This window comes from Leopardus geoffroyi, chromosome A1, assembly GCF_018350155.1.
Source record: "Leopardus geoffroyi isolate Oge1 chromosome A1, O.geoffroyi_Oge1_pat1.0, whole genome shotgun sequence".
NCBI classification, from domain to species: Eukaryota; Metazoa; Chordata; class Mammalia; order Carnivora; family Felidae; genus Leopardus; species Leopardus geoffroyi.
Genome location: NC_059326.1, coordinates 119,188,519 through 119,210,579, shown reverse-complemented (window position 1 = coordinate 119,210,579; position 22,061 = coordinate 119,188,519).

The window sequence follows — 22,061 nt, the reverse complement described above, 5'->3', positions numbered from 1 at the left end:
GGTATTTTTTTTTTTTACCATCAATTACCTTTACAATTTGCATAAAAGTTAAGTTTCCACAAGAACAATTAACTTTCTTACTTTGTGCTAAGCATTTAATATATATTACCCATTTTAATCATCATAACAGTACGAGGAAAATATTAATATTATCCCCATGTTTAGATAGGAAAGCTGAAATTCAGTGAGATTTTGCTGTTAAGACAAAACTTCAAAGGTAGTTAAGTAACAGAGTGTGGATCAAATGCAGATTTACTAAACTGTAACACGTATGTACATTAGACCACCTGAGGAGATTAAGAACCAATGCCACAAATAATATACTTATTTCTAAAAATACATCTTTTTCCCTAAATCAAAATAATTAGCAAAATGACTGTCTTTCAAAATTTTCAGCTCCGAATGACCACTCACAATGATAAAACATTAGAACGTGTCAGGTCTCTGAGTAAACTAGAAGCAGATGATGGACCTCTGGTGCTATATTGATCACTTCAAAAGGAAATCAAAGAAAATGACCTAATGGGGATTCAATTTTATTTAATAATCGTTAGAGTAATATTACTGAGTGTTTACAATGTACCTATTCATCAGAAACAGGCTTCTCTGATATAGCTGCCTTGTTATCCACATTTCAGCTCAATTAATTGGAATTCTACTTGAAGGAAACAGAAACTCAGCAGTTTTTTCTGTTACACTGTTAATAAGTAATGAGATGAGGATTTTAAACCCGAGGTTGTCCAACTGAAAGGACGGTCTTTGGGCGTTTTTGGATTTACAAATCAGAAAAGAAAATAAAAACTACTGGCAGGACAGTTTGACACTCGACAAAGAGGGAACCTTCTTAACACTCTTGCATTACCTGTGTAGCCACAAGGTGTTGCTAATAATCAAAACAATTATAATCGTGACCATAGGGGTTAACATTGGCCAGCTGTTTTACTGTCTGGTTACCTGGCCCACTGCTAAGCACTTGGCACATATCATCATTGCCTTGGAGTCTCACAGCCGCCCTGAGTTGCATGTACCAGTACTATCCCCATTGTATAGCTGAGGAGCATAAATTGCCCCAGGATACATGGAGTTGAGCTAGCAACCAGGTCAAGTTCAAACCCCAGCTTTCAACTTTGACACTCACCAGTCCTGCCCTCAGTCTACCTAAGTGTGAGGATATTTTTGGCTCTTTCTACTACCGAAAAGACACTTCTCTCCCAAGAATTGTCTGTGTGGACCCACCTTGGCACTGGGCACTATTTCGGGAGAGAGGGTAAGTGAGAGAGAGTGTGCCTCTGTGGACAGGCAGCAGTCAGAGAGAGGGGCAGCCCACACTTGTTCGCATTAACCAAGGAGGGATGAATTAACCTTGGGCGATGGGATAACTTTCTCCAAGGCCCTGAGACGAGAGAGACTTAGAGCCAGTGGGAAAGAGGGAGTTTTACAGTCTGCTGTCTGCCCGATCCATCTGCAAGACGCAAGTTGGCAGTCACTCCCCTGATGTGGCTAAGTGGTGCCAAATACAATATCCAAACTGTGCAGCAACACTAGCTGAGCATACTTAATGCTCTTGCAAACCATTACAGTTTGAAGTGGAATGAAAATTATCCTGGGAACACTTGCTCTGTTACCATGAAATCATTTGTGGTTGACTCACTGAAGGAGGCTTGAAGGTCCCAGAGTTACATGACCAAGACTTACGTTTCAATTTTTCTGTCCCTGCTGACCCAAGGTGAGAGAACAGAGTGACAAAAGGTGACATTACATCCCAGGGGCCAGGGGCCAGAGAAGGCCCTTTGTTACATTGTTGATTCGGGAGAAGGGTAGCCAGATAGCCAAGCTTATTAAAATTGTTTGATAGAAAGCCAGAAGTGGTTTCTGGGTGAGACCTAAGGAACTCCCTTATTAGTTAAGTGTACAAAGTTCAGTGCTGAGGCTTGGTAACATTTGTTTTGTTGCTCTAAGAATTGTTATGCTCATTTCTGGATTCGTATTTGTTCAAGACCAGTAGTTTCAAGGGAACTTCTCAGTTCATAGGCGCTCCTGAGAGATGCTTACAGGGCACCTTTGGGGCTGGGGGTGCAGGAGTGGGGCTCCAGGCAGGTTCCTGCTACACCCACAGCACCAAGCCCCTTCTGGTTCCTGTGTTTTATGAAATGCGGTCCTGTTGGGAAATAGCTGTTGTTATACCACCACCTTTCTTTCAGGGAGTACCCTGGTTTTCTTCTAGAAGTCTAACACTCTTTGTCCATATGTCTTGGGTGATATGGACTTCTCTACCAGATGCAGGTGCAGAGATGTACAAGGCTCTAGCTTAACCAACCAGTCTCTGATTCATCTCATCTGACAGGCAGCCCAGGGAAGGGCACTTGACCTAGCTGGAGCAATGACCCTGAGCTTGCTCAAGCCCTGATCTAGCCCCACACCTTTCCAGCTCACGGATAGGCCCTGAGCCACAGGTTCCTCATCTGTAACCTAGGTATGATGCTATTTATGTCTAGAAAGGTGCCTGGCAGGCAGTATACATTTTATAAAACATGAGCTATTGTTTGTGAACCCAGGATCACCATCTATTCCTCAGTTTTATTAGATTCTTCCTAATTTTCCACTGAACAGCCACCCTACGTGCCCTCTACAACTTCCCCTCTCTGAAATGAAGATACCAGCAGTTTCCTCCTTCTCAAGCTGATTATGTCTCCACCCACCGAAACCCCTATCCAGTTGGCTTTCATTTCTCTTTTCCTCCTTCTCATTCCCATTCTTCACTCTGTGTGCCGGAGGGTACCCAGAGAATGTTTGCCTTCAGCTGGCCAGTTGATGCTCACGATACCACATTGCCCAGTGTGATGGTTCTCCATCATTTTGATGCCCCCTCTACCTCAAGATAAAATATCCCTTTTGTAGCCTCATCTTGCAGGTATAACCACAGATGGGTACAATGCCAAGGCAGAGAATGCCATGGGTACAATGACAAGGCAGAGAAAAACAGAAACCCTTTCAGAAAAAAGGGCTCCCTATGTGTTGCAGCTCTCTGAGGATATGATGCTTAATATCCTGACAAAGGAAGAGGCGGGTAGAGAGAGGAATGCATCTGAGGATGAGACAAGAAAAAGGAGACAGGTCTTTGAGCCTGGGAAGAGGAAAAGCCAGATGGCCATTCGAGAGCCAGAATCCAGTTACTCATAGGCCCCACCCCGAGGGGGTGGAGGGATGTAGAAGGGGTAGGCTACCTGGTTCCCCTGGGGAGGCTGATGCTGAGCAAAGATTCTCCAACCTTGGCAGAGTTCCCATGCCAGGGATGGAGCAGGACAGTGCAGAGACTTTAAGAGAACTCCAGGCCTGGATGGTGAGGATGTCAGCAGCAAGCATGATGAGTTGGTGACAGCGTATGAATTTAGTCTCTTGTGTTACCCAAGGAGGGGAGGGCCTGGACAATGACTAACGTTAGCCTCCCTGCCACGCTGGCTGGGAGGAGCCAGACTTTAACTGAAATAAAGCACAGGCAAGAGATGCGGCCTTGCATACAGCTTGTACACTAAAACGTGCCCTGAGGATTGGTACCCGCGTGTCGGCACCTGCAACTTAGTGTGAGGTACCAGTATGTGAGCGCATTTCAGCGAAGGTCTGCATCGGTGAAGGCGCCAGCCAGGAGCGTGGATACACAGTGCCTCTCTATGGTAACACATCTTCGTCGGAGGTCCTGGGGTTAGCTTTCAATGTGGGTAGGAGTGCCAAGAGCCAAAATACGTCCTTTTGGGGAAAAAAAAAATCACTTCCCTACCCCCAGGAAATTCACTCAACATCATCTATCTGGAATTCTATGAAGCCAAACCCACCAATCAATGTCAAAATCAGAATGAGAGGAAACTTTCTGAAGAAACACCCTCCCATCCTCTCACATCATAGGTGAAAAGTGGCTGGCTTTGTTTTCTTTGCTTGTGAAGGTGCAAAAAAAAAAAAAAAAAAAAAGGGCAGATCATGATGCTTAGTCTCAAGTATCCTCATTTCCAGATGCCTTTATAGTTCCCAAGTTGTCCCATCAAACTGAGTTACAACCCTATTAAAATGCCACACTCAATATTTTTTGTCTAATCCCCTAATACTCCAATCCCTGGCTGTCAGCAGACACATCAGGAAACTCCCCTGCCCAGAGGATTCGGTTTCGGTTTGTTTTGGCCAGGGAAAGAAAGTACTAAAGAGAAGGAGAAAGATGCAGAAAGGCCGGGAGGCAGTGGGGAATCACAAGCCTTATTCATTCAGGCAGTCTCTTCAGTGACTGGCCCTTCGGGTCGCTGGCAGGCAGGCAGGCGGGGCAGGTGAAGTGCCATTTTGAAGGAGAGATGTGACCGGACTGAGAGAGCACCCATTAGCCACCAAGCGAAGGAAATGAAACTTGGTAACCTCGGCTTCTCACCGAGGAGAGGGGGAAGGTGGCCCTAGGGTAACTCGACCCAACAGATCCTGCCCAAGGACAATTATGGAATGCAAATATTTATAAATCCCATGGTTGTCTAATGCTCTTCAGAGCGCTAAACACACACACTGAGTCCCCACACCAAGATGAATGAGTTCTGCCTCTTAAATGCCCTGACCAGCAAGGACAAAAGGAAAGAAACTGTCAGATAAGGGTCATTTTCTCCGTTTTTTGATTATAAATCTCTGTAAACGGGCATTGTTTTCTGGTCCCAGTGTCTTCCTAATGGAGGCAGGTGGCTTTGTATATGGGGAATTACCAATGTTCTGGTGACTCTACATTCCCCCCCCCCCATTTATCTTAGGAAGGGATTTGAAGGGGAGCAAGAGGAGGAAGGGAAAAGGAGTAGACATTTCTTTCTTTCTTTCTTTTTTTAATGTTTGTTTATTTTGAGAGAGAGAGACAGAGTGGGGGAGGTTGCAGAGAGACAGGGAGAGAGAGCTCCAGGCAGGCTCTGTCCTGTCAGTGCAGAGCCTGATGCAGGGCTCAATCCCATGAATCATGAGATCATGACCTGAGCCCAAATCAAGAGCCGGATGCCTAACAGACTGAACCTCCCGGGGGCCCCAGGCGTAGACATTTCTACTAGATGTTGTCTTTCACTGTATACCTTCTCTAAAGGCACAGCATACATTTCAGCCCTGTGCTTGTCCCACATGATGTCTGGCCCTCTGCCTGACAAATGTGAGTGGGGTGGTGAAGGGCACCAGATGGGGTTAAAACAGAGGCCAGGTGGTGCTGCTCTGTGGGAAAAGACAGCCAGCCTGGCTTTCCTCTGAGCACCACATTTCCTTTTTTTTTTTGGAAAGGAAATACAGAATCTTTTAAAACATTTTTAATGTTTATCTATTTTTGAGAGAGAGAGAGAGAGAAACAGAGCACAAATGGAGGAGGAGCAGAGAGAGGGAGACATGGAATCCAAAGCAGGCTACAGGCTCTGAGTTCTCAGTGCAGAGCCCGATGTGGGGCTCGAACTCACAATCTGAGATCGTGAGCTGAGCCAAAGTCAGACACGTAACCAACTGAGCCACCCAGGCGCCCCAAGGAAATACAGAATATTAAGAAGCCTGAATAATTAAGGATTTATCAAAGGGACAAAGATGATCCATATTAGGTAATATGTGGCTAAAAACTACAGGAATTAATAACATGGCTAGTAGGTACTGTGGAATTACTAGGATATTTCTTTTCTGATCAAATGGAAGTGGGGAACGAGTTGAAAATCGCCCAGGAGTCTCGAGTAGGAATCCTGAATGGGCAGCAGGAGCTCACCTGTTGTGTACCCAAGTAGGGAGGAGATAAAATGAAAGCTGGGGAAAATACCTCCCTGGAACACCTGGCCACACAAATGGGAAAACGTGACAAACTGTGGCTCCTTCCAGAAGCTACATATGTAAAAATATTAAATGCTGAAAGCAAATGAAATAAATCGGTTCCTGAGCTCATTGACAAGGTGCAGAAGAGGTGATTGTCTGTCACATGCTGTAATTGTTATAATTGCTTGTGGCAATTATGTTGCCACATCCTGTCCACCGCATCTCCCCTAAGGTCTCTGGCAACAATGCTGTCTTGCTAGCCTGTTCTCTAACTTGCCTTGCATATTGATGCACCCAGATCCAGTATGCATTAAAAACCGTGTCATCATAAAATAAGAGAGGTTGGGATAATTGAGGATAGGAGTCAGGAAAAGTTGTATGAGCGGAGTCAGACTGCTTGAAAAAAAAACAAAAAACAAAACTCTCAGGATTGACAGCCAAGCAGTTAGCTGGCTTGATGGGATCAAAGTATAATATTTGACTCAAGAAGTGGCTGAAGTGTGGTCCTAGACCAACAACATCAGCATCAGCTGGGAAATGGGATAGAAATGTAAATTATCTAGTCTCTTGGCCCCACCCCCCATTGAATTAGAAACTGGGGGTGGAGCTCACAATGTGTGCTTCAACAAACTCTCCTCACCCCCATCGATTTGGATGCCAGCTGATGTTTGAGAATCAATGGACCAAGGACTGAGACTGATGAAGGAATACCACACAACGTCACTTCCTTATGTGTTTTCAGGGGGCCCTTGTTCTAGTGATAATTCTTTTGTTAAGCAAACCAACACTTCCCTTTTGAAAGTGTCTTCAGAGGGGCGCCTGGGTGGCGCAGTCGGTTAAACGTCCGACTTCAGCCAGGTCACGATCTCGCAGTCCCTGAGTTCGAGCCCCGCGTCAGGCTCTGGGCTGATGGCTCAGAGCCTGGAGCCTGTTTCCGATTCTGTGTCTCCCTCTCTCTCTGCCCCTCCCCCGTTCATGCTCTGTCTCTCTCTGTCCCAAAAATAAATAAACGTTGAAAAAAAAAAAAAATTTTAAAAAAAAAAAAAAGAAAGTGTCTTCAGAGACTAGGTCCAGAGTGGATCTTATTTCTTTATTTGTTTCCTTCTTTGGATCATTCTTTCCAAAAAGCCACATCACACATGTCTTTTGTCAGGTTTTCAAACTCAACCTCAGAGGACAAAGCTTTCACATTGAGAGCGTTCAAAGGAATGTGCTTAAGGAGATTATTTCAGACAGGTTTACTGTGACTTTGCGCTCATTGTGCCCCTGTCTCTTCTCACTATTTTTTAAATATAGCACACATCTGGAACAGTCTGAGAATGTGGCTCTTCTAGGTAGGATAGGGCCCAAGTACAGAAGAACAAAGGGTAAACTGATAGACTGCAGGAGACAACAGATTGTAGGTCAGAGGCCATATGCACCAAGAAATAGATGGATAAAGTTTCCAGTCTGCTCAACTTGCATGATTTGGATTCTAAGGGTATTTTGACAGTGATGGGCCATGAAACAGCTGCCATATCCCAACAGAGACAGAGACGTGAAGTGGGGGCAAAATATCACTGGGAGCTAATGGGGTAGTTTGGGGAGCAAGATATCACCCAGGCTAATTCTGCAAATTCCACTCCAGCTTTCCCATTTGGCCATCACATTGTTTTCCAGTGAAATGTAACCTGTGCATAAACAACGTATGGGAAATATTGAAACCGTAATGACCTAAGGCATCCCCATACCATGCAAGTCAGGCAGTATGGCTGGATTTAAACGTAACTCAGAGATGTTTGCACAAAGCTCCCATTAAAGCAATCATAATTGCCAACTTTTTAAAACCTCCTCATGTGGCTGTCCCTCTCCATTCTTGTAACAGAATAAGTATCAAGAAGGACAAAGGGAAGGGCACCTGGGTGGCTTAGTAGGTTAAGCATCCGACTCTTAACTTTGGCTCAAGTCATGATCTCACAGTTCATGAGTTCGAACCCCGCATTGGGACTCTTGGGATTCTGTCTCCCTCTCTCTCTGCCTCTCCCCTGCTAGCTCTCTATCTTTCTCAAAGTAAATAAAAATAAAAACTTTAAAAAAAGAGAAAGAAAGAAAAGAAAAGAACAGCAAAGGGAGAGGTTTGTGTTCTGATACTGACCAGATTTAACTAATTTCTTTGATAGTCCATGATTGACATATTCACCAAAACTTCCAGTAATGTAAATTTTATATCTCCCATGTCCCTATTTCTTATTGTAGAATGTTGTTAGTAAATGTTATTCTAAATCAATTACTTAGGGAAATAGAATTTTTGCAAAAAAGGAACAACCAAAAAGCCATTGGTAACACCTCATTCTATTCCACCCTGTGGAACCTCTGCCAGGATTAGTAAAGAGAGCAAATGCAAATTTGATCTGCCTGTCTGAATGATTAGACACTGGATTGGTAGGAAATGTGTTCAGCTCAACTGATAGCAAACTGATCGTCATTTAAACACATAAAGATATGTTTATCTCTCATCTCCATTCACAGAGAAGCAATTTGCAGTCAGAAGTTTTCCTTCAAGGATTTAGATTTTTCTGTCTTCCTCGTCCACCATCCTTGGCTTTTGCCTTTTGGCCTCGTGATAGCAACAGAGCTGTACCCCCCACATTGTATCCGTGTCTCAGGCAAAAGAAGAGAAAGTTGAAGCAGACTTCTGGTTACGTCTCATTGCCAGAACTGTCACATGGCCATATCTGGCTGGAAGGGAGGCTAGAAAACCAGGGTTTTAGCATTTTAGACCTCTGAAGGAAAAAAGGAAAATGGGTCAACAAATCTAGAGTATATTATTACAGACATCATAATAAATAACAGAACTCTGGATTAATAGGTCCTAACATGTTTCAGCAAACATCATCAAGTGCTTTCTCCGGTTATAGGTTCATACAAGCAACTAATCATGATACAATGTGATAAAGACTCAATGCCAGGTGTGTAATTAGAGCCTTGTGTTTTGCTGGAGGGGCTCAGGGAAGCTCCAGTGCTTGTCAGGCTTTAATGGGATTTTGTTAAAATGCAGACTTAGGATTCAGTGGATCCAGGGTAGGACCTGAGATTCTGTATTTACAGCAGGCTCCAAGGAGATGCCAGTGCTGTTGGCCCATGGCACACACCATAAAATAAATAAAGATGTAGGTCACAGTTAAACAGGGTCTTAACATAAGTAGGAATTCACCAAGTGGAGAAAAGAGAAGGGGGCACCTAAGACTAGGGAATAGTGTGCAAAATGCATGCGCACATCCTCATTTATGCAGTTCTTTGCCATACTATATGTATACGTGTATATGTGTGTGTGTGTGTGTACACACACACACACACACACACATATATGAACTATATATATGTAGTTTCTGTCACCTTTCCTTTGGTCATTTATGTTGTGATCTATGATGCAGGTTTGGCCCATTATGACCATTGAAAGACTTGCAGTATTATTATTACTGAAGCTGTCCAAGAAAACAAAGAAAGAGTACCATATAAGATCTTAAAAGGTGAACTGCACTTCTTTTTTTTTTTTTTTTTTTTTTCAACGTTTATTTATTTTTTTTGGGACAGAGAGAGACAGAGCATGAACGGGGGAGGGGCAGAGAGAGAGGGAGAATTGGAAACAGGCTCCAGGCTCTGAGCCATCAGCCCAGAGCCTGACGCGGGGCTCGAACTCACGGACCGCGAGATCGTGACCTGGCTGAAGTCGGACGCTTAACCGACTGCGCCACCCAGGCGCCCCTGAACTGCACTTCTTGAGTCACATCAAGAACTGGTCAAGGGCACAAACTATATATAGATCATCTCTTAAATGTTATAAAACTAATCATAGTATAACTGTGGCTTGGGATGATTGACCAATAATTGTGTGACCCATGGCCTAGGAGAAACTGTGGCCAGAGGGATGTCGTGCTTCAAAGGTTTTGAGAAAATCTGAGGAGTCAATGCCAGTGCATGATGCCAGACATACCTCTCTGGGGAGACCATATTGAAACGACCGCGTGTGCGGATGGTTCAAGTAGCATTTCCATTTCCAGAAGCTCATCCTCGACGCTAACTGAGGAATGATACTATGGGGCACACTGAGAGACTAGCAAGCAGTTTTGATGTTTTGGAGTACAGGACAAGAGCGGAAGAGTGGTGGTAGATGAGGCTATTCTCGTGTCAGAATTAGATTTGCTTAGCCATGCTAAGTTCCATATTACCCTACAGGCTAGGGGAAACCATCAAAGTTCTTAGACAATGGAAAAACAAAGTCACATTTGAGCTTTAGTGGGGTAATTTTGTTGACTATTCAGTGGAGAGATGCAGGGAGAGTAGAGCAGGTAAACTGGAGATAGGGTAGGAGGAGAGGTGGGGGGAGAGGAAAGATGAGACCCTGAACCTGAGCAGTGATCATAGCAAGTGAGAAAAGAAGCAAGATGTAATAGTCATGTCAAAGGTAGGCTCACTAGCCCAGACTAAACTTTAAGGTGTGGGGCTTAGGGAAAAAGAGAAGTTGAAGATGACCTGGAGACCAGAGAAGTTTGGACTTGTGTGTGTATTTTAATTAATTAACTAACTAACTAATTAATTAAAATTCCCATTTGAAGTACTGCAGTCATTCACAGTCCCTTTATACCCATCTGCCTTATTCTTGGCCGCATCATGTATCTTTGACACCTGCCAGAGACTGAAATCTTTTGAGATTGAGCTCAAGAGGTTTTAGCTTGGCCAACAGGATGAATGATAGATAGTGCCTCTAACTGCGAGAGTTAATACAGGAGAGGAGCTGGTCTGTAGAACAAAGGTAATTCAGTCTATAGCTTCACCAATAAAAAGGAGAGAATGGTTTGGCACTCATAGATTGAGAACTAGCCTGAACCTTGATTCACTTTTTCTGTGACCTTGAGCCAGTTCCCTTGGCCTTCCAGTAGCTATAAAGCAGAAGAAAACATCCACCACCCTGTGAATAGCTCCCCAAAGCCACTAGGCTCAAAACACTGATTCTGGCCAGTACACATTAATCAGTGTCCTCCCTCCCTCCTTGTAGGCATCTTTACAAGCCCTCATTTCCCTGCACACTCAGCTCTCTAGACTCAGAAAATATGTGTCGGTAACCGGGACTCAGGGTGCTTCCCCAGAGCAATGCTGCCCTGTGGAATCAAACCTGAGAGGGGAAAAAAACAAGTCAGTGTATCACATTTCTCTGGGACTCACCATCTGATTCCCAGTATGCAAGAATTTTTAGAAAAAGTTCAGTGTTTATTTTCATGGTTGCACTATAGACCTCTGGAAATACCACAGATAACCACAGCACCAATAACTACTTAATTTATTACATTTGTACATGCAGATGGAAAGAAACCAATCTTGGCATAAAGACAACTATAAACAAATGTAAATTACAAATCAGACGGTCAAATTGCAAATGGGAGTAGAGAAGATTCGAAATCTACCTTACGTTTTTCCATTCCCATGCAGCATTGTTATAAAATCTTTCTATTTTTTCCCCCACTAATATGAAGTCCCTCTTCAGTTAATGAGCTTTTGTTTTTTTCTCCTTATGCATTCATGTAAAAAAAAAAGAAAAACAGGCATGGTTCTAGGCTCTGGGTATGCAAAGATCAAATAAGACTTGCTCCTAGTCAAATCATTAGTTAATCCTGTGCCTTGGGCAAAGTTTAGTTGTAAAAAAGAAAATTTTAATGGATGAGTAAATGGACTAATATAACCTATTAAATGTCTCTAACTCTTTTTTGAAGAGTAAGGGAGGGGGGAGAGGAGAGCTTACTCTTTTTAATGAGGAATTGTGAATAAACAATACTGAAGATGGAAAAAAAAACAGATTCTCTACTTGGTATCTTTTTTTTTTTTTTTAATTTTTTTTTTTCAATGTTTATTTATTTTTGGGACAGAGAGAGACAGAGCATGAACGGGGGAGGGGCAGAAAGAGAGGGAGACACAGAATCGGAAACAGGCTCCAGGCTCCAGGCTCTGAGCCATCAGCCCAGAGCCTGACGCGGGGCTCAAACTCACGGACCGCGAGATCGTGACCTGGCTGAAGTCGGACGCTCAACCGACTGCGCCACCCAGGCGCCCCATCTACTTGGTATCTTTTTAATCATTCCTTTGGTCCCTGATTATCTCAAATATGTGTTTATTTCCTCAAACTGGATGATCTTGATTCTATCAAATGTCTAAATTTAAATACCTAAACTAGAAACCAAGAGGTAGTATTTTCCTTCCAAGAGGCACAGCTACTGTTTCCCTCTACCTGCTAACGAGTAGCCTCAGTAGATTTAGCTAAATTCATGGGCTTTTATTCGAAATCAGAACAGTGAAATCACTGTTTCCAGCTTCCTGAGACTCTAAACCTGGTTCAAGTGACTATTTTCACTTAGATCAATGCAAAAACTATCCAAATGGTATCTGTACATCTTCTCTTGCCTCATCCATTCCATTCTCCACACCATGAGCAAAGTGGTCTTTTGAAAGCACAAGCTCATTATATTGACTCTGTGCCTAAAATATTCCCATTGCTCTCGGGATAAATACATGAATACATAATGTGATCTTATACCCAGCGAGATAAACCCATCCTCATGTATCCAGAATCAGCCTGTACCACACTTTTCCCCCTATAATTGGCTGTTCTTGCCCCACATATCTCTCTTTGAAGCAATCATCATAGGTGTAATTTTTGGTATTTTTAAATTCCTTGATGACTTGGTAATAAACAACAAGAAGGCAGTGACTATCTCTTAAGGCTCCTAGTTATATCCCTAGTGGCTAGCATCAGAGCCTCACACATGAAAGACGTTAATACATATCCATTGTGGGGCGTGTGGGTGACTCAGTTGGTTCAGTGTCCGACTCTTACTTTGGCTCAGGTCATGATCTCATGGTTTGTAAGTTTAAGCCCTGCATCGGGTTCGGTGCTGACCCTGCAGAGCCTGCTTGGGATTCTATCTCTCTCCCTGTCTCTCTTTGTCTCCCCACTTGTTCTCTCCTTCTCTTTCAAAACAAATAAATTAATCTAAAAAAAATTGTATATATATCCATTGCATGAGTGAAAGAATATATGACCAAATGATCTATTGTTAATTTAATCACATGGTACTGATTTTAGTAGTCAAAAACTTATTTCAGGGATGAAAACTGTATTTTGTTTAATTGCACAGTAGATATTACCTTCAAAGTATTTCAAGTCTTCGAGGGTAGATATTCAAAGTGGTCATTGAAAGGATTTGTATTTCTCCCATTTCAGAATGGAGGGAGAGAAAAAACATAGTTATGATCTACTATCTCTGAAATTCTCTGTGACTGTCTGCATTTGAATGAATCTTTTCATCTCTAGAAAGAAAGTTTTGTCTGCAGAAATCATAAATGTTTTATAGAGTCAATCGTTTTACAAATCATATTGTAGAAAACATTCTTGCTTCCTTCAATTTCATTTACGTATTGGCCCACCTTTCATAGTCCAATGCTTATGATACTAAACATTCTGCTACAAAGATGAATAAGATATCCAGCAAGGAGTGACGAACTCTTAAATAATACATAGAATAAAGATTGTAATATAAATGGATGCAAGTCTTAAATGAGGAGAGACTGATATGATACAAGAGTTTAGAAACTTATTCTGAGGTTTATGTGGCCAGAAAATCAAAGAAGTTTATCATACTTGGCCAGATGCTATTAATACTCAATGGAAAAGAATATCCTTTCTTTTGTGTTCCTAATTAAACATTGTATCCAATTATGGGGCACCAGCGTGGCTTGGTTAAGTATCTGATTCTGGACTTTGGCTCAGGTCATGATCTCACGGTTTAAGTTTAAGCCCTGCGTGGGTCTCTGTGCTAATAGTGCAGGGCCTGCTTCGAATTCCCCCTCCCTCCCTCTGTCTCTGCCTCTACCCTCCTGGTTCTTTCTCTCTCTCTGGTTCTCTCTCTCTCTCTCTCTCTCTCTCTCTCTCTCTCAAATAAATAAACTTTAAAAACAGCAACAACAAAAGCATTGTATCAATTAAAATTTGCCCTGAATGAGAACTGGCTTTACCATTGCTTTCTATGTAACTACTGTTGCTCTTGAATGATTTTCCTCATCTCTGATCCTTGGCTCCTGTTACCAACTCTGTCTCTGGCCTTTTCCTTCAAATAACCTTCCAGTAACCAACCTTGCCTACTCTGACACTTGTGCCTCCTGGACCATGGATAGAACCAGTCGATGAACTCTCTACCTGTCCTCTAATCCACCCATTCCTTCCACATGATTTGTATATGCTTGTCATCTAGGTAGGGAAACAGACATGAACACAAGTAAACTGCAACACCAGCAAAATGAAACAGTGTTGTATGAGGAACCACGGAGCTGCACTTAAGAACATGGGCTCTAAAATAAGGAGACTGAGTTCACATCCTGGTGCTATCTCCTATTAGCTGGATGTAATGAAGCAAGTTTCTTAACCTCATCAGTAAATTGGAATAATAATGCCTATATCTTGAAGCTATAGCAAGTGTTAAATGAAGACATTTATGTAAGATGGTTAACACTGTCCAGTACATAGTAGACACACAATACGTGATAATCCTGACAGTGATGCATGAAAGGACCATAAACACATATATCAAATGCTGCAGGAAATCAGACCAAGGTATGTCTGATTCTGTTTAAGAAGGGGTTCACAATGGGGCACCTGGGTGGCTTACTCGGTTAAGCATCCGACTTCGGTTCAGGTCATGATCTCACGGTTTGTGAGTTCGAGCCCTGTGTCGGGCTCTGTGTTGACAGCTCAGAGCCTGGAGCCTGTTTCGGATTCTGTGTCTCCCTCTCTCTCTCTGCCCCTCCCCTGCTCATGCTCTGTCTCTCTCAAAAATAAATAAACATTAAAAAAAAATTTAAAAAAAGAAGGGGTTCACTGAGAGAAATATTTGAGCTGGATCTGGAAGGATAGAAAGAAGCGAGGAGGTAGATTGGGAGATTTATTTCAGAGGAAAGAAACATCATAAACTGAAAATAAAAGGTAAATTTAAGGCTTAGGAGTGTACAGAAGAAATAAACGATAAGCTAGCTTGAATCTTGGGCTCAGCTATGGATGATAGGGAAGAATCTGAATTAGATCTTGGAGATTTACCCAGACTGGCTTTCAATTAATGACATAAACTGTGTTAAAAGTGATGTGTGTATAAAGTATATGCAATTAACAGCTTGGACATCATGAGATGGGGCCTTTATTAAAGGCTCACCCTCTTCTTTTCAGACATTTATATGTAGACCTCTAAGTGTTTCATGACTGTGTTTATCAGCTACTTCTCTTGTTGAAAACTCCTCTTACCATTTTTTTAATCCAAGTGCACATTTTCAGGATCTAACCAAAAATTCAAAGATATGAGTCATGATTTCTCTCTTTGCTTAGAGGCTACATTGCTCATCTGCGCCTAGCAAGGGAAGCTCTTGAAAACTCTTACAAAACATGTTTTTGGTCATTACAGTGGAATCGAAAATTCTCCTAAAAGCTTGCCTTTTTGTGTCAATGTCTGTCTCTGTCTTCCCACCCCTTCTTAATCTCTTTGTCAGTTCAGCTTCTTTTATGATGGACACCCTCACTTGTGAGACTTTGAGTAATTTGGTATTTTGCTTATGATTGTTTTTAGCCCCACATACTCTATAAATCACCCAATACTTTCTATTTCATTAGTACCAAGCTGACACTTGAGAAACGTGGTTTGCTATTTTATTTTCCTCTCCCATTATTCATCCAGCCCCTCCATATGTATTTTTCTTACACATAAACCCAGTACTAAAAATACACATCAGTTGAAGGTTCTGCCAAAATACTTCATGAATGAGTAATACAACTTACCCGAGACCAGAAGAAGTGTGGGGGTCCTAAAATAAATCCCTTTGAAATGAATGAACCAATTTGTCTGGAACCTGACTTCATTAAGACATTATGAATAGCTATGTGGGATACAAAGTCAGCGGGTTGATATGAGGCTCAGCATACACGACACGTCAGCCTCCAAGAATTGGCTTCTCTCCCCAGATGTTGCAAGCTCAGCCAGTGTTCTCAGGGCACAAGCATATTGCAGCCCCTGTTTTGTTTTGTTTTCATTCTTTCATTGCCCTAATCTTTATCTATAAATTTCATATGTATTTGTTTACTTATATGTGACATATATGTTACTTATATGTAACATAAATCTGTATCTTCCTTCTAGATTGTAATTCCATGAAGGAAGACAGGACTATTTTGCACTGTTTCCCACCGTGTCCCTAGCGCTAAATCAGTGCCTTGCACAGGGTAAATGTTCAGATTTGTTGAACTGATTTCAAACCCAAAGTCCAGGAAAGCCAAACTAACAACTAACTCCATTTTTGTTTATATGTCTCCTGAGAATAAAATAACAAAGATGGGTTTGGTTGATGAGTGCCTACTACAAGGCTAGTACCGTGCTACCACACTGAAATAGATTTTGCTTCATGGTCTCTAATCCCTGCAACCCCCTGCATGATCCATGCTTGCATTGCCTCTGTGAATGAGATCAGTGATGCTCAGAGTGGTTAGCTAACTCACCCAAGGTCATATAGCTGGAAAGCAGAAGCCATAGGGTTTGAACCTACAATTAGTTTATCACAGCTTCTCAGGTTTATCACTCTGCTACTCCTTACCATGTATCTTCTTGACATTATTAGGGTGTAACCCCTTTTGTATTGATCCTGAATTGAAGTTTGAGAAAGGATTTGTTGCTTTTAGTGGCTTGCTGCTCCTTTTCTCAGTTGTTGCAGAGTTATACAGATGGCCACTCCTCCTTCTCTGTCTCATCCCCTCTGGCTACTTCAGTCTTCCACATCCTTTGGGAAGAGCAAAATAAAACTGATCCCTTTAACAAAACTCAGCCATCTTTCCCAGGTATATTTCCAAGGAAATCTGATTGAACTCAAGCCTCACAGTAAAGCTCCACCATCAAATGAGCCCAGATTCTCTTCCTGCTCTTGAAGAATTTTACAATCCATATGAACTGCTTGGCTAGCTGCTTCAAGAGGGGTAAACTCTCCAGCTGAAAACAAAGCAGGAGGGGAAGTATGCCTTTTGCCTGCCGACCAGCATTCTTGTCTTCTGGATCCCATTCCAAGCCGATACCTGAGAGTTTTCAAGAGCTCTGGAACCATTCACTCCCTCCAGTGAGCCTGGAGTCATAGCACCATCCATCCAAATAAGGCAAAATGCTTCTTGTATGTATGTATGTATGTATGTATGTATGTATGCATGTATGTGTGTATTTGCTTTAAAAAGGTCCCCGAGGGGTGCCTGACTGGCTCATTAAGTTCAGCATTCAGTTCTTGATTTTGGCTCAGGTCATGATCTCATGCTTCTTGAGATTGAGCCCCCTGTCAGGTTCTGTGCTGATAGCACGGAGCCTGCTTAGGACTTTCTCTCTCCCTCTCTCTCTCTTTCCCTCCCCGCTTGCTCTCACGTACATGTGCATGCTCTCTCTCTCTCTAAATAAAAAAAATAAACATTAAAAAAAATGTCCCTGGGTTCATGTACATATTTTTTTTTAATTTTTTTTTTAAATTTTATCGTAGAAGGAGAGAGCACATGAGTAGGAGAGAGGGGCAGAGGGAGAGAGAGAGAGAGAGACCCAGGCAGGCTCCACATTCAGGGCCGAGTCTGACATGGGGCTCGATTCCATGACACTGGGATCATGATCTGAGTTGAAATCAAGAGTCAGACAAACTGAATGAGTCACCCATGTGACCCTGTGTACATATTTTAGATGTGCCTTATTCCGTTAGATCACCATTGTGCTTGTCTTGCCTTTATAGGATGGAATAAGTTCTGAAGAATTTGAGGAACTTCAAATTAATCAATGAGTTTGCTCCACATTGATATTTCACTCCTCTGTAATACTCTGAACCATTATTCAAGATACAGCAAGTATAACTTATGTGCAGTGTTTCCTGATTATCCAAAGCAGAGCATTGTCTATATACAAGTTTGCACAAACTCTACAGTGTCAGTCGCCACACAAAATAATTATCTATTTCCCTGCTGTTTACAGATCACAGACTTTAAATACCCTGTGGTCAGGCATCATATCACATTAATTTCATATTCCTTTCCTGTCACCTGGTATTCAGTAGATCCTCAGTAAGTGTGAAATGCATTGTGTATACACATAGGTTTTTCATCCTCTTTTGAAACATTATGATTGACAGCTCACTATTTCAAGATCTAGCCCCTTCTGCTGTTACGCAGATATGGTTATAAGATCATTATTCTTTCTTGTATTGGACTGAGCTCAGTGTCTCTAACACTTCCAACTTTGGTCCTGGTTTTGCCTTCTGGGCCTACCCAGGCGAAGCAGGCTTCTCCAAATATTCGAAGACAGTTGATGTGCCCCCCTCCAGGCAGGCACCTGACCTGCCTCTACTGAGGGCCTTCATAGGACAGCTTCTGAACATTAGCCATCCTGGTTCCTCTTCCCAGGATAATCTAATGATCAAAATTCCTCCAAAAGAGGGCACTGTACCATGTCCCATATATGGTAGCACCACCGAGTGCTATGAAACTTTACCGAGCTGGACACTATAACTTTGAAATAGCCTCAGTAACACGGCATTTTTCAGTATTACACCAATTCTCCCACATCTTTTTTTTTTTTTTTTTACCATAGGTAGGTCAGATTTCTAATTAATCCTGCTATACAATTCATTTTATAACCTTAAAAGTAAAAGTTCATATTTATCAGCGTCCAAAGATGTTTGCGATCTTAGGGTGGTTAGGTACAGAACACTGAACTGAGTACAGTCATGTATTTTGGTAGTTAACTTACACACTATTTATGTAGCTGATACCCTGTCACTGATAAGCCTATAAATAATTAGGTTTTAAATAGTTGCATTCTGAGTACATTTCCAGGTATGTGCTGGCCTTCGTTCACTGCTCTGGGTAGGTGCCAACAAATAACAACAAAAACAGCAGGTTTTCATGCCCTGAACACCAGGCCCTGCACTAAGCACTTTACATGCTTGTCAGCTAGGATGGGCTGGGTTTGCATGATGAGGAACAATCCCAAATTCTCGGTGGCTTAACCAGCGTGTATTTTTTTTTTTTATCTCACTCTATGTCCAGTGTGGGAGAGGAGGGGTAGAATCTTGCTCAACCTAGTCACTGGAGAGCCGGTTGAATGGAAATTCTTTCTCAACACCTAATTCCTCATCATCATGAGAGAGGGAAGGAAACACGACATTTCTTTCCCTCATTGGTTCTAAAAGTCCCTTCCCAGAAGTGACACGTGCCATTTCTTCTCATATTTCATCAGCCTAAACAAAGTACATAATATCCATATCTGACTTCATTGTTTGAAATTTCCATATCCAGAATGTAGTAGAGTGCCTGACCCAGAGTCACCACCAAGAAAGTGTGTGTTGAATGCCTGAATGGATGGACAGATTGAGTCTTCGGTTAGGATGCCCCTGGTCCAACAAACCCAAGCTCAAAATGGCTTAAGACGTGAGGAAACTTATCATCTCACATATTGAGAACTTCAGTGGGCAGCTCCAGAACTGAGTGAGTCTGAGGTTTGGGGAAGTCATAAAGGTCCCAGATCCTTTGGTCTCTCTGCTCTGCCATCCCCCAAGCGTGCTCTGGCCATCTCCCCACCCCACCCCCCATGGTCATTAGGTGGCAGCAGCAGTTCAGCAACCATTATCCAATGACAACAAGACCCAGAGGAAGAAGAAATCCATTCTTTTGTGGGATCCTCTGTAAAAGAAAGGAAACCTTTGCAGAAGCTCCCCCAGCAGATTTCCTGTCATGTCTCTGTGGCCAGAGTGGTATCTATACCACTTGTTGGCAAGTGGCATGGGGCTGCTGTGATTCCTTTAGTCTAATTAGACCCATCTTCAGCTTTGGGATGGGGTCACTCTTCCCTGGAGTCATGCCAATGAGGAGGAGGGCGGATCCCCGAATACAGCTGGAGTCTTGTTAACAAGAAAGAAGGAAGGAGTGGATGTTAGGTGGAGCACGTGAAAAGTCCCCAAATGTCTTCTGACATTGGCTGTTGTCACCATCAAGCTTTGATCCCTCCAGCTTTCTGGGTCTGTCGATGATCTGAGATCTTCTTTCATTTATTTCATCGCCACCCATACCAACTTCAATTAAGTCAGAAGTTCATTGTGACTGTGTTGGTTGTCCTTGCAAGGGCCAGATTCGTTTTATATAGAGTAGCGTGATATCAGCTGTATAAAGTAAATTACTTCACATATATAAGGCATAAGTGAAATATGATTTCTCCTTGTAGACCTCCAGTCTACCAACATTTATATCACCTTAGTTACCACCTCGGCAGGGAGAAATCACTCAGCAATGTAATGAAGAGCATTAGAAAAAAAGGCTGGCATGGATTCTCCATTACATGATCCAGGGCTCCTGGCCATGCCTCATCTGTGCTGAGATGAGATCACAGGCCTCCTTTCAGACTGTTCTCCAACTTACCAGGATGTCTCCCTAGAATCTGCACCTCTGTTTCATTCCCCACTGCTTCTGCTTCCCTGACTCCTAATTACTCTCTGTGTCACCAATTAAATACAGTAGGCACAGTATATGCCCTGTTAGGTTCTTTCAGACCACCAGAAGACACCTATCATAGTGCTTATCACACTGTATGACTTGTTTCATTGCCAGTCTTTACTTTTTAAAAAATGCCTGTTTATTTTGAGAGAGAGCAAGCAGGGAGGGGGCAGAGATAGAGGGAGAGAGCAGGTTCCGTGCTGCCAGTGCAGAGCCTGATAAGGGGCTCGAACCCACAAACCATGATATCATAATGTGAGCCAAAATCAAGAGTCAGACACTTAACCAACTGAGCCACCCAGGCACCCAAAATACTTTAGATTAAACTTTGTTTGGAAGAGCCAAAAACCAGAAACAATCCAAATGTCCATCAACAGGTGAATGGATAAATAAATTATGGCACGTCCATACAAGAGAATAATATAGTAGTGATAATTTATTAAAAAGCAGTAAAAAGGAATAAACTATTGATACATGCAATGGATGAATTTCACAGTCATTATGCACAAACAAGGCAGGCAAAAAAGTATATATTTTTACATTAAATTCAGGAAAATGCAAACCAGCATGTACTGACAGAAAGCAAAACAGTGGTTGCTTGAGCGTGAGGTGTAAAAGGAGACACGGATTTTCAAGGAGCCTGAAAAAGGAAGTGACAGATACATTCTTTATTTACTTTCTTGATTTTGGTGATGGTATACAGTGTGACAATTCTGACATGATCAAAGAGGATCAAGTTGTATATTTTAAATACATGCAGGTCATCATAAACATGTGCAGGTTGTTGTATTTCAGTATTTCCTTACGGTTGTTTTTAAAAAGCCAGATAATGTAGGCCTGTGGGAGTCATTGGCACAAAATTTATTTTTTTTTCAACGTTTATTTATTTTTGGGACAGAGAGAGACAGAGTATGAACGGGGGAGGGGCAGAGAGAGAGGGAGACACAGAATCGGAAACAGGCTCCAGGCTCTGAGCCATCAGCCCAGAGCCCGACGCGGGGCTCGAACTCACGGACCGCGAGATCGTGACCTGGCTGAAGTCGGACGCTTAACCGACTGCGCCACCCAGGCGCCCCAACAAAGTTTAAATTAAACTCTGAATACAATGTGAGGCTACTAATGGGTTCTAAATAAAAAAAGGGCATGATCAGATTTAAAATTTTTTTTAGTATTTATTTAGTTTTCAGAGAGAGACAAGAGTGTGAGCAGGGGAGGGGCAGAGAGAGAGGGAGACACGGAATCCGAAGCAGGCTCCAGGCTCTGAGCTGTCAGCACAGAGTCCAACACGGAGCTGAAACCCACGGACTGCAAGATCATGACCTGAGCCAAAGTCAGATGCTTAACCAACTGAGCCACCCAGGCGCCTGGAACATGATTAGATTTGATACTTAGTGTGACAGAGGTGCTCAAAGCATGTGTTTTAAATCTTATGTGACCTATCCTCATATATCTCGGAATAAGGCAGCCACGCAACACTCAGATAATACTTGTTTCTACTAATTGCTATGACTTTGGATTGGTCAGAGTATTTGCTCTCTTAAATGGATAGAAAGGTCAAAGCTGGAGTGGGGACACCACACTGATTTGGGTGCACACTGAGTAAGCAATGAGCAGAAAGTGTGAAACCAAACATCCCACTTCCCACGATAGATTGAGGAAGAACTGACCAACAAAGAGGCAGAGCATATCCACTGGGTACTTCCTACACAAAGTC